The sequence below is a fragment of the Anomalospiza imberbis genome, chromosome 15 (genome assembly GCF_031753505.1).
Source record: "Anomalospiza imberbis isolate Cuckoo-Finch-1a 21T00152 chromosome 15, ASM3175350v1, whole genome shotgun sequence".
Taxonomy (NCBI): Eukaryota; Metazoa; Chordata; class Aves; order Passeriformes; family Viduidae; genus Anomalospiza; species Anomalospiza imberbis.
Genome location: NC_089695.1, coordinates 13,958,197 through 13,972,034, shown reverse-complemented (window position 1 = coordinate 13,972,034; position 13,838 = coordinate 13,958,197). Strand labels below are relative to the sequence as shown.

Here is a 13,838-nt window from a genome sequence, read left to right as displayed (position 1 = left end):
GCAGCACTCACCTGCCTGCACCCCTGGGTGCTGTACAAGGGGAAGTTTTGTGTGGGTAATAAAAATATATTCCTTTCTTCAAATCCAACCAGCAGCTAAATGTGATAACAGCAATAACAGCAGTGACACTTTCCTGCCCTGCATTTTCCACTGGTAGGGACAACTCAGAGCTGCACCTCGGTTTTTTCTGGTTTGATGCAGCAAGAAGTCATCGCCCAATGACTGAGAGACAAAGCAATAATTTTAGGGCACCTGAAATGGTCTTCATTAGGAATGGCAAAGCTCTAATGAAAAGCACAAAGGCATCCCACCTCTGCAGTTTCAATTTGTGTGGCCAGGCCCAGAGCACTGTTGAGGACACTACACGGTGTGCAGCTCACTAGTGCAGGTGTCAGGCATGTCCCCTGACCCGCCAGGAAAGCTGACCTAGTGACCCTTACTCTGTCACTTTTGGTCAGTTGACACAGACATGCTTAAATGAGTCTTCCTGACCCAGTTCTGCACGTTCCCATGCCACTTGCTCCTCTTTCAAAGGGAAGCACCAGGAACACCTCACTGAGGTTCGGAGTTCCCGAACCACAAAGGTCTCCAGAACATGCTGTGAGCACAGTCAAAAATCCCCAGGACCTGTCCCCAAGCGTGCACGTCCTTCCCCCACTCCTGTCTTAGGAACAGAAACTCCTTTGAGAGTGTCTGGAAAAGTTCAGAGCTGCCCCCCTAGAATAGGGAGTTAGGAGAAGATTAGCAAAACCCCTCCAGAACTGATGAGAGGTGCTGCAGGGATCAGGCAACTGGCACCATCATGAGCCTCAGCAGAGCTCAAAGAACATTGTACAGACACCATGCACCTCCTGAAGAGCAAACTGGAAGCACTGGACAGCATCTACCTTTGGCTGTGAAGAAAAAAACCTGGGGAGTATTTAATGAGTCCCATCCCCAAGATCCTGCTTGGAACAGCAGCCTGGCCTTCATCTACATAGGCAGAAAACCAAGTCTTCATGCTTAACTCATTACTGTTTCTATGTCAAAAGCTCTTCCTCCTTTTTCTGGTCTGGATCCCCACTGCAACAATAGGATTTTCCCCAGAAGCTTCCTGGCACAAAAATTTAAGGCACGTAGCTAAATCCTTAGGTGATAGATTGAAAATAGCCCTTAATATGATTTAAACATACTTTTTGTTGTTTAATCACTGAGTCTCTTTTCATCTTGATTTTGTCCTTCAAACAGCTGAACATAATGTTCATGTTACTAAATCCCTTTCTTAGTAAACCTTCTGATTTGACAGTGTAAGCTTTTCACAGCAGAATGAAAGCAAACTGTGAACAGAATTGGTAACAGATTAAAACAAACGCTTTAAAATGTCCCAGTATGTGCTAGATGTGTGTCTGAAGATGGTGTTTGCAGTAGGTTCAGTGGAGATGTAACAAAATGTAGTTTGCATCTTCTTCTTCCAGGAAGCAAACTTTATCCAAGTGGAAGTGCCCAGGTCATGTAAGCTGGCTCAGTGACAGAGCTGACACAGCCCTGACCTGCACTGGGCACTCAAAAGCATAAATGAAGCATCATGAGCTTAGTGTGCTGTGTTACAACTTCTGACTTTTTATCAAGTGTTCAAATGCTAAAACAAAACAAAAAAATTCAAGTTCTGTTTTCTATGCAAACAAAGTTCGGTCACCTTCACAGCGTGGTATGTTTTACAGTACCACGAAGCTCAGAAATTACTGTGGTCCCACCCAGTGTGACATATTTTAATGGCACAGATAGTGCAGGTCTGAGTTTTATGTCCAATGCCACAAACTCCTCTCTTTTACAGCACTTCTTGAAGTTCATTTTAACAACAATAGAAACAAAAGATAAATTTCCCTCTGCTCCATTAAAGCAATTATCTTCGACTCTTCTTTTTGAAGTGCAAAGAAGGCAGGTCTGTGATGTGAGATCTAAATGACTGGGTTCTGCTTCTGGAAGGCTACCCGAGGGGGTTTGTATCCTTCAAAGTGATTTATTTCTGGCAATCTAGGGGTTTCTCTCTTTAGAAGAATACCTGTAATAATCTCATGAACAGAGTGTTTTGAGAGATTGGCTGCTTCTTCAAGATGCCTAATCAGCTACTTTGCAGCTGAGACTCTTCTGAAAATTAAATTACACCATGTCTGCTGATATTCAAAAACAACACTGAAAAATTTCCAAGGCATTACATTTGCCTTGACTTCATTGCTGTTCTTCTTTCTTTTTTACTTCATTGAGTTATAACAGAAGGAAAACCACAGGTGACATGATGAAACCAACAGACATACACATGAAAATAAAATGCAACTGTGCATGTTGGAGTTCTATTCAGTATCCACAGGGGTGGGAAATCTGTAGCATCTGATCTACTTTACAAACATCAGGTGTTTGTAACATCTGAAAGCTGCTGCACATTCACAAAACTTTCTCTGTAGGTAGGACTGAAGGGATCATTACTGGCTTTGGAAAAAAGCATTGAAGCAAGCTCAGCTCCAGGAGTCCTCTGGTAAGGCAGTGGACTGAAATGAAGAGAGCAGCACAACTTGTGAAACAACCAAGTAACTCTGAAAATGCTTCAAGCTCTTCACTGCATTGAGAGTTCACCCAAAGGAGACACGTCAGAGTCAATCAAAGGTGTGCTGATGATTAACTTGGCATCCCTGGGGAACAGATCTCCCTTGCACAAACAAAGCCAGGCTCAAGCCACGCCGATGCTCTAAAACAGGTCAACAGCAGACCTGGGTTCTCAGCACATTGCTCAGCCCTTCCAGCATAAAATCAACCAAGTATTCTCTAAACATTTCAATTTACTTGAATTCCTCTGCAGGACAGCCAGGCTGCAGCTGCTGCTCAGTGGCAGCTCGCTCCAGTCTGATCCTGGTCTGCAAGGAGGTGGTGGAGCAGCAGGACTGTGGATTTGTGCTAAGCTATATCCTACATTCTGCCTTGGGCTGTCCTAGTTATGATCAGAGTCCAGTGGTGACAGATCTCCTGCTGAAGTAAACACACTGCAGGTAGGCACAGGACAAAGGGAGAGAAAAGAAGAGAGCTCTGCTGAGGTTTAAAAATATTCTAAATCATCCAACTCTACAGCTACTCCACTGCTGGTAACTTTTACTCCAGTCAAGCGTGCAGACCTCTGTTCGTGTGTTTTCATTTTTATGGCCTTTCTGGTGTCCCTACTGCCTGCCTTAAACATCTTTTAAAACTGACAGTAAATCATACTTCACCGTCTATAAAAGACATTAGAAGACAATATCAAAATTATACAGAACTACTGACTTACTTTCCCTTACCACCAGCACTATATGGACCATACTACAACCAGAAACAATTAAGATCTTAGTCAGTGAGGTGAGCACGTTTAAGAGCAGAGACTGTTCCTACTAAGAAAACCACAGCAGTATTTCCCAGAAGTCAGATTCAGCAGAGACACTGGGGCTCTGCAATGCTCACACGTCCTTTCAGGCATTCTGTTGCTGCACTGCGTAATGCCAAGTTATATATCCAGATATTTTTCTCCAGGAAGGCTAATAACGTGGATACCTCTGAAGACTGCTTTGAAATTACAGCTTTCCTTTGCTGCATGTCATGGATGGCTTATTTCTTGTATGAGATTATAAATGGCCATGCCAACTTATGGGTGCCTGTGCAGCACGAAACACAGGCAAGCTCCTAGCAGAGGCCCCTGGTGTGACTGAAATTCAGCTGCTGCTAATAAGAAGAAGGGAAAACATTTCCATCTGTCTGGATTGGGGAAAAAGGATTTGTGATTCATCTGCATCCATATGCTGGTATGTAGACAATACTTATGGACACACAGACATATGCGAGGTAACCAGCAACAGGAACCAAATCAATCACAGATCACAGCATGTGATTTGCCTAATTATGAGTAACACCTCACATTTTTTATCTGCGCAAAAAGCACTCTGTGAGCGAGCAGATGGTGCTGCTAGGGGATGGCACCAGCCTCGACAGTTGCAGATGCAGAGCATTTACACAGCGCGCCGAAAAAATGACACAACACAAGCTGCTTCCTGGGAAGAAGACTCAAATTGAACAAGTGTCACCAAACAAAATACATGTATTTATTGATGTTCTGAACTTATCTGATCCAGCCCCACTCTTCCAATCAAATATATACGTGCAGGCCAGGGAGTGATGCTATCTAGACAGCTTTGAAGTCTCTCAGAGCTGCCACGTGAGCTGCCTAGCACAGAGCAGTGGAGGTGCAGACCAACCTGAGTCTAGTTACAACCTGCAACCATTTAAATCCACACAAGCAGAATCAATAGGAAGAAGCCCTGCAGAGAAAGCAATTACACTGCAAAAGCAACTATATTACAGCATGGTGAGGGCTGCGAGGTGAGATGCAGGCAGCCATCCTCACTTCTGTGATTACCCACTGGAGTTCTCTCCCATGCATCTGGCCTGTGAAATGACAAGGTGCAGCCCAGACATGTTCCTGCAATAAAAGTGTTTCAGTTTTTGGGCTCCTGTCACAATTAAAAAGCTCTTCTTTATGAGCCCCATTGTTCTGGTTTGCTGTGCTCCATAGGTAAATGCTGGATTGTGCTTCAGGAAATATGTTTGAAGGGCACAGTGAACTCTCCTTTTCAACTGCTTCATGGGAGTAATAATCTCATTTCCTGGATCTGCAATTATTTATTCATTGGAGACTGTCCACTTGCCATTGCACAAGACACAAAGAAAGATTATCTGACCATTCCTGGTAGAAAATTCAGCTTTTCTATTTAAATTCTTCTATTTGTGGTTTTTCTGCATTTTTTTTTTCCTGAGCTGCTGCAAACGCCTACTCTGATGTGACAGGTTGGAAGCAGCTATAAAATGATTGATGAAAACCATATTTAGGCCTTGTTGTGGGAATATTTATTGTAGAAATATGCTCAGTTAACCCTGTAGGGGAAGGGCAGGAAAGGGAGGCTGAGCCTATGACTGTACCTCTGATACCAAAGTGATTTATCTGCTGTAGTTATGATACAGGGTTATGGGGTCACAGAAACATCAGCACAAACTGGTTTTGAATTGCTGAAGTCCAGCCACTTTGTTTCCTCTGCTGAAATGATCAATAGCTGCCTTTAAGAAGGATTCTCTGTGGGTCTGCACAACCAGACAGAGTCTTCCTCCAAGGATAAACAGAGGGGCCAAGCTCTGAGCTGCAGAGCTGGAACAGTTCAAGTGTGAGTTAATGTCAGATAGGAACTGTCTCAGAGGGGAAGAACTGCAAACCTCCACTGCTTTGGAGAGGCTGAAAGTCCAAGAGCTGAGGTGAGAGGGCACTTGAACAGGTAAAATGACAGATGCAGTTAAGCGTGGGACGTGGAATTGGGTTGATCTGGAGGGAAGATCCTAAATCAGGCTGGACATTGCCACACTGCACACATGTACCCACAGAGAGAGCACAGCAGCAAAGGTGTGATCAGCAGCACAACTGCAGGAGTAGGATGTTTGTGTTGGGATTTGGATGGATCTTGTGGCTGCCAGTCAACAGACACTCCTGAGTATCTGCTCAGGGGTGAAGAGAGGAGAGAGCACAGGGTATTGCTGTGGTACAGGGCTTGTGAGCAAAAACACATCCCTAACCAGCTCCACTGGGGAGCTGGGGAGTGAAATTTCAAGAGATGTCAGGCTGGCAGAAAAAGCAGCAGATGCTTTTTCCACGCCTGGAAGAAGACAAGAAAGTTGTTTGGGGAAATGGTGAGTAATGGCAAAAGCAGCCAAAAAGAATGGGATGTGTGAAGGGAAAACAGAGCCCAGGGAGGAATATCAGAGCCAAGGACCCCAATTAATCTTTGGGCAATCAGCAGGGTGGCTCAGCCTGACTGTTGTCTCCTGTTTTGAAAAGGTATTTTTCTGCTGGTGTTTTTATTCCTGAAGTCCTTCCCAAACTTTGGAGGAACAGAAGTGATCAGTGAAGGCACCCAACCAGTGGCTCCTACCAGCAAAGGGCACAGGAAGGGTCCTGCCTGTGTGTTCCTGTTTCTTCTGCTTCACCTAAGCTACACCTCCCAGAGTGTTGCATAATACATAATGTTGCAGAGATAAACAAAAAGCCTCCTGCTCCCCCAACTTTGCACCAACATCAAGGCTCATCATTTATAAATAACAGTTGGGATCTTCAGAAAATGAAGAGCAAAAGTCAGTTTGCAGGAGGAGCTGGGGTTTTCAGAAGGTAGCAGAACACAGATAAAATATTATGGCTTGAAGCACCATCAGACATGCAATCATGGGTGCTTCTCAAGCCAGCAGCTGTGACAACATGCATGCCACTGCCCTGTGTGGCCTTTACTTCATTTAAAAAGTGAGGGATCTGCAAAAAACAGAAGGATACAGGCTCTGAACCCCCAGCCGTGGAAAGCAGGAGAGGAAATCTGTTGTGGGTTATCTCACCAACTCACTGCCTTCTAACCATGGACACCAAGACCCTAAACCAGCTTCAGCTGAGCAGGTATCCTGACCTCTTACAGCAATTAGTGTGTGTCTGGATTATGGATTATTTGGCCATTCACTGTGGGGCTTCACCTGCATGTAGGACACAACAGTGATTCTGCCTAAAGGGACATACCAGTTGCTCTAAGGTCATGAAAAGATGTGCCCACTCCTAACCTGCAAAATACACCTAGAAAAAACAGGATTTTAAGAAAAATAATGAATTGTTCTCACTTTTACCCATCAACCTAATCAAAAGAAAGACAAAGGCTTTTGCCTGAAAAACTGAAATCCTTTCTGGAGAGTAATGCCTGATCTGTCAAACAAGTAACCTCTCTTTTCCCCTCAATCAACCCACTGCCTTTAGTTTATTTGATTTTCTGTTTTTAAATATTGATGTCTTACGAAGCTTTTCTGTGGAAAAAACACATCTGACTCTTCAGCTGTGCAGCCCTGGGCTGCAGTCCTGTCAGATCACATCCAAGAAGGCACAGTTTGCACTGGCACATCAAAAAGAAGAATTCCCAGGCTCTGTGAAGAGCAACACAGATGATTCAGTGAACAGCAAAGCTTCTCCCCAAATCAGTAACCACCCATTCCTGGTGCCACAGCTTTTGCAGCTGCTGCTGGTTTCTTAGCAGAGAATCAGGACTCAGATGTTCACCGGTTTTATTCACTGGATGCCCCATCACAAATCAGCCCCTTGTCCAAATCAAGAGAGAAGCACTGGAATCACATATTGTTTTGCTCAAGGAGAAGAGGGAACTAGAAGCAGAATATCAAGCTGCAGATGGAAAGAAAGAGAAAATAAAAAGCTTAGATCATAAAAGCAATTTTAAGTGCCTTGTTTTGGATTACTAATCAAGAATCCAACTAAATAATGTGCACCAACTAACATACAGTGAAAATCTTGGCATTTCCTCAACATTTTCATGAACGGTGATTTACGGATCACTGCTGAATTTGAAATAAACTTTAAAAAAAAATCCTTCCCTTGTAGACCATAAAGAACAGTTCTCCAAAGGAAGATGTGCCTCTGTCCTTAGAAGGGATATTCCTGGGGGAAGTTGGATGACAGCAGCACTGGATACTCCCTGGGGAACCTCAGAGGTGCAAAGGCAAAAGCCAAGGAGGCTTTAGCTGTGTTCATGCTCAGACAAAATAATTAAGGCTTGAAAGTGAGGAATCTCCTGCAGTTTTATGTAAGGATGGTAAACAAGGGTTGTGCTTGATAGATGAACAAGGAAGAAATATTGGGAGCAGAAGCACTTTAAGTTTTCTTTTTGTTCCATAGGTTATTCTGTTTCAGAGGTAAAATGAAGAGCAGACTCCTGCCAGTACTTCATACAACCTGCCTCAGACAATTTTAAGGCCAGGCTGGAAGCAGGCCTAAAATCCCATGGGACTCAGAATCACAGCACATCAGGAGGAAATCAATGGACATGTAACATTTTATACGGAAAACCTAGAGTGAATCAAGAAAAAAAGAAACAACAAAAACATGGGCACCATGGAAACTGCTTTCTTTCACCACCCTCCAACAAGAACAACTTTTTACTGCATGTGCTTTTATAGGAAACATGTTCCAACCATGAAGATCTTAAAAGCCAAAGAAATGGTACCTTTTCCTATCAAGAGCAGCAAGTTAGTTTTCCCCAGACCCTCAACAAATTTGTCCGAATAGAAAAGGAGCAAATTTAAAGTAATTCTTGTTCTCACCTGTGTTCTTCCTTCTCCAAATACATCGTTATTTAGAAATAAAACCATCAAAGAGGTATAGCAATTGGTACAGCAGTATACCAGGTACAGCAACCTGGAAAATCTGCCTTTTGCTTTCCTGTCGTAGATCAAGGAACTGAGCTGTCTGTAAAACCAGTTCTGTGTGCCTGCACTTCCTAATGACAGCACAGCTTGTCTTGTCAACTCCTGCCTTACAAAATACATAACTTTCCTGCCCAAATAGTTTTGATCAGCAGAAGAGTTGCAGAAGTGTTTGCCATCCTGTGGTAAGAAGATACAAAGTTCTGCTCTTCAGGTTTCTTGGAAAGTGAGGAAAACATCATTTTTCTTTATAATTGGATCTTCCTATTTGTCTTTCAGTGTCTGTATTTTCTATTTTTCTCTCTCTTCCCTCTACCATACTGCATCAAGTTTTATTTCTTTTTCATTTTTAGTACTAAGAAGTTGTTTTCGTACTTCAGCCTCTACAAAGCAGCCAGGATCCTGATTGTCAGCAGCAATGTCTAGACATGGCAAATCCTTAAACTCAAAGCCTTTGCACTTCAGAGAGAGAAATGCAGTCCCCAGAGTCGCTCATGTGCTCTGTGCCCCACTGTCCTCCTTTTCACAACTGAAATAGAAGCGATTTCTGGGATTGTGGCAAAGATTCAATGCAAAAGCCCACAGTGTTCACTTTGAGCTGGGATGCCCATCACTCATTTTTGCTGCCACAGGGTCCAGCTGCAAATGTTTAGAACAAAGAGGAGGTGGGAATTGGATCAGAGCAGCAAAACAAACTCATGATCTGAACAGTTTCTCTCCCCTCACACAAGCAGCTCAAGTGAGAAATTTTACTTGTCAAAGGGAAAAAGCAAAATACATTGAGAGATCATTTGGGAAATTCTCTGTCTCCTTCGTGTTTAGCTCCATAGCTGTTAACTTGTCCACATCAACTCCAAACTCCCTCACAAGAAGGTGAAAAACGCTGAGTACAAAGTGCTTATGCACCTTATGGGGTCAGATACTTCTACAGTGATCATACCACATTTTCTGGACACAAACCCTGCACTGATGTCAGGGCAAGGAACCACAAACACGTGGTTCCCAGGGTTAGCTCAGAGGTGTACCCAAAATGCAAATACAGACAAAAGCTGAGGTAGGTAGCCCACTGGGCACAGCTGACTGACTCTAGTAGGTGTTGATTACACTGCTCATATTGCATGAAATTAAAAAGCTTACAAATGTTATGAGCCATTACCCTTCCATTTAAGAGATCTTATGACAAGTTAGCAAGATCTAATGAAATCCTTTTTAAAATGCCATAGGCAGTCTCCACGAGATTTTGCTTTGAAATGCAACTTGTGGAGTTATTTCTGAAAGTTTGTTTACATCAGAGCTTCCTTCCTTGCACATCTTTGGGATGCTCTGATTTGGAAGCTGGTGGGATACTTCAGTTCCCTGTTGTGCTCTCAATGTGGGGCACACAACACCAGCTCCTTACAGAAACAACCAGGAACAGGCATAGCAGGATTTACTTCTGATGCTATTTGTCATAGTCCTTCAGCCAGCCTACAAAATTCAATTCCCTGCAAAATTCAAAGCTGAGAGACTTCTGACCAATTTTACTATGAAGGTAAAGGGAAATATTTTCATAGTTGCTGTAAAATTTACTTAACTTTCACCTCTTCAGCACGCTGGAAATATCACAGAGCCACTAACTGCCCCCAGAGCGCTGGGGCAGCCAAGGTTCAGGCTGAAGTAGGCTCTCTGGATTTCATTGCTTCAGAATAAAATTTATTATTGGAGAGCATATCAGTTTTATAAATCCCACTGGGCACTCACAGCCTACTGCTGTCCACGGACTCAAATCTGCTTTGGATGGCGATGGCAAAAATATCTGTACATCAGGTGAGGGCATTTCTGCCAAAATGATCGCTTTTGCGACTTGTTCTTTCACTGCATCCCCTGCAGACTGCCAGCTCTCCTCTCTGCTGATCTCTGTGGGGCAAGCAAGACTCAAACTGACCCAGCTGAGAGACATTCCAGCCAAAGAACATTGGAATCTAACACAGTGCCAGAGTGGTGCCACAGGGAATGATTAACAAACCCTGCAGGGAGGACAGGAGAGGCCAGGCATGGCTGCAAGAAGCTTGTTTGTCTTGGCTGTGTCATCCACAGCAACCTTGCTCTATTTGTCATCTTCTGAACCAAAAATCAGCCAAAGGGCACCAAGCTATGAAGGTGCAGTCAGAGGAGGTGATGCAGAAGTCAATCTTGGGTAGTGGGAGACTTTTCTTCCCGAAGCCCTGGTGGCAGCTGAGCTGCCCCCGAGGCCAATGCCAGGAGACCAACACCCCCAGAGCTGGCAGGAGCTCTCACAGGCTGGAATGAATCACAAAGAGGGCTCCTCTCTTCCTTGAAGGACCAGTCCCTAAGGGAACAGAGAAAGGCTGGAGGAGCAGGGGCTGCAGAGGTGGAGGGAACAGGCAGGGACAGCTGAGTGATGGCAGCAGGGTGAGACAAACTGCACTTCCTCATTCCCACCCGGTGGAGGCTTCAGTGAACATGCTGAAACCCTTAAGCACTTTGCTAGACCAAATCACCAGGAACTAAATTAATGTCCTTTTATTTCTCTGTGAACTTTGACAAAGGAAGAAAAGGAATTATTTTGTCTTCTCCCTCAAAATATAGCTACCTTCTTTCATGCTATCTATCAAGAAGCTACATTTCTACTACACAGTTTGAGCCTCATACAAAGTTGCAATTATCTTGCCATCTGCATTCTCTTTTTATCCAAGTTAGTATGTTATATTTCTTATAAATATGTATTTATGGCTATGAGGCAGGTATGCCCCACTGTGGGCACATGTCACTGTTTAATCCAAATACATGGTTTATTGTTTTGCAGTCAGTATTTTTAGCTTGGGGGCAGGCAGACCTGCAGAGCAAATAACACCAAAGAATACAGCCATTACAGAAGTGCCTCTGTGCTTTTAAATTATAGCACTCTTATTCCAGAACTGAACATAGTGAGATGAGAACATTGGCAAAATAATTATTTATCACTCTAAAAGCTTCCTTTAAAATTTCTACCATTCAAATCCTGGCTGGGGAGAATGCAAAGAACAGAGAAACATATTTTAGGTACTTGCTGGTCTAGCTTTTATTCTGATAAGAACTTACTAAACTCCAGTAAAGGGAATAGCAGTTATCAGCTCTAATTCACAACTGTGAATTTTTCAGGCCAAACAGATGCCCCTGCAGAATCCTGAATCCCAGCCAAGTGTTAGTGACAGCCCCAGCCCTCCTTCCACTGGAGTCACCAGTTATTTTGCATGGCTTCAAATGAGGGCAGGTTTGCTCCAACAACCTGAGCAAGCACAGTGCTCCCAGAGAGACACTCCCTGCCACACTGAGCAGGACAGGGACCTCTAACATCCCCCAGGAAAGGAATGTAACAAAAACACACAGTCATTTGCCTCTTTTTTGCTTTGATGTATCAGGTTTTTCTTTTAAACTCTTTTTTTTTTAGCTGATTAAAAATAACCAGAAGCAGACCTTCAGCATGAAACCAGCTACCTACACTAAGAGATCTCCTCAAAATCTGTTCAGAGAATTTTGCCATCCCTTGTATCTTTGCAACAGCAGAGCTAGGAGCTCCCCCAGGTAGGAAGTTTGGTGCCCACATTAAATTCTGTGTTCTCAGACCCATCAATAGGAGAGTCTGAAAGAAAGCTTAAGGGAGGTCAAGTGCTTTTTACTGAAGCAAAGTCGAAGTTCTCAGGCAAATCCATATTCTTGTCTTTAAAAGTGTTCAGTGTAAGAAAAATAAAGCCCAGGTGTAAACATTTGCAAACTGAGTTTATTTTTTTTCCCTATCTATGCACTTGGAACGAACATTGAAAGGGCAAACCCATCCTAATCCTATCATGGCAATGTTTTTCTCTGCTTCCTGAAACTGAGATTATCATCTCATTGGTTGTCAGACAGCTCCTGAGAGAAGTAATTCACTGGATTTTCCTGTGTAATCACAGCACAAGATTTTATTTCTGTTGTTATCTGGATGGAAAATGCACACAGCTTCTTCTATGTCTTGCCCCTTTCAAGCTCCTTACAGACCTGGATGTGCCAGGCTTCAAAACACCCCAACTGCACTAAGCAAGCTAAATCTGGACTAACTCTAAATTGCAAGCAACTTGCTTCTTAGCAGCTCATCTCAACACAGGCAGGAAAATTTCCAGTTTTAAATTTCTATTCCAATTAAGGCAATGAAGACTGAAGTCCCCTAAACCGTTGCCACTACTTTCCAGGACATAAAATTAACGATTTCTACTGCTGTGTACAACTTTCAGTCAAAGTTGGTCTGATTTATAAGCAAGCAGATGGTTCACACGATAGTCCACAATAAATTACAACAGTTAGAAAGACAGCTACATTTTGAGAGTGACAGTACAGCTGAGCTACAGATGGGTTTATAGATGACCCTTCCAATTTTTAATAATCTTCATAATTTATCTGCAAGTAAAGAAATGTGAGAATTCCTAATGCAGCTCCTTGACTAAGTACAAATCACTTTTATTTACACAGGCAATACTTCATGGTCCAGCTATCTTCTTAATTAAAGGCAGCAAGATGCTCATGTTCCATGCAAGGAAAAAACACTGCTCAGTGTGCAATATGTTCAGCTGGGAGTTCAGGATGCTCTGAACACTCTGGGAAAAGGGAACACATCCATCTCCTTTCTTTAAAAGAAGGCTACAAGGGTGCAAACACTGCTACCACCCACTCATTAACCTCCAGATAAACTTTAGGCTAGTAAAATGGCAAGGTTACATTTTTTTGCAAGCTCTGGTGCTTGAAAGCAGGTTCCTAATCCATACTACAAATCCAGTACTATTGAGCCAGGACTAGGATGGAAAACAGCAGCAACAGAGACCCTCTTCTCTGTATAAAAGCAGAAGGGATTTGGGGGTCACTCTTGAGTGGGTGAGGGAAAACAGAAAGCAAATCTTGTGGGTGTCAGATGCAGAAAGAAACTGGCTGGAAAGGGCAGCAGGTTTAAGGGCTTCCAGGTTTTCTTAAACCTGGAAGCAGGTTTAAGAAGTCAGTTCATGTCAGTTAATTTCTCTGCCTGGGGCCAAACCACATCCATCCAATCCTTCTGCTAAAATCTGGAATTTCAGTTGGAATGAGAAGCACATCTCAGTGCAGCTCCTCTGTCTGTTAAGGTGATGAAGGGAGCAGGACCTAGAAGGGCTCTTTAAGGCACAAACTACAGAAGTTCAGAGGTGCCCACCCAGCATTCTTTAGGGATGACATTGGAGGGCTTTTCCTCCTCTCTAACCCTTGATCTTCCCTTCCAGCCAAATCAATTTGAAAAAGAAATCCACTCTTAAGTGGAAATCCAAAACTACCATTAAAACAGAAGGCAGAGCTCCTAGGAAAGCAAGTCTGTGTGTAATTTTAATTACCAACTTCCTGGCATTCAAGAGATGCAGCAGAGAAGAAGAGGCACCAGTGACAAATTCAGGCTTTTAAGAATAATCACAATTCCCATGTTGGAGATATTTTGGCAGGGGTTTCTCAGCTCTGTGTGCAGCCCTGCAACACATAGGGGAGCAGCACCACAGAGACACACGAGTGGGAAAACCCAGGGTATA

The 13,838-nt window shown here is 43.4% G+C and overlaps 1 protein-coding gene and 1 long non-coding RNA gene across 14 annotated transcripts in view; one reads left to right on the top strand and one right to left on the bottom strand.

Annotated features, from left to right (window-relative positions):
* SGCD (sarcoglycan delta) overlaps window positions 1-13,838 on the bottom strand; it is a 393,778-nt gene that overhangs the window by 52,372 nt on the left and 327,568 nt on the right. The window lies entirely within an intron of this gene.
* LOC137483138 (uncharacterized) lies at window positions 5,033-8,234 on the top strand. Its single transcript, XR_011004358.1, has 3 exons — window positions 5,033-5,318; window positions 7,460-7,661; window positions 7,754-8,234. It is a non-coding gene; the product is annotated as an uncharacterized lncRNA (long non-coding RNA).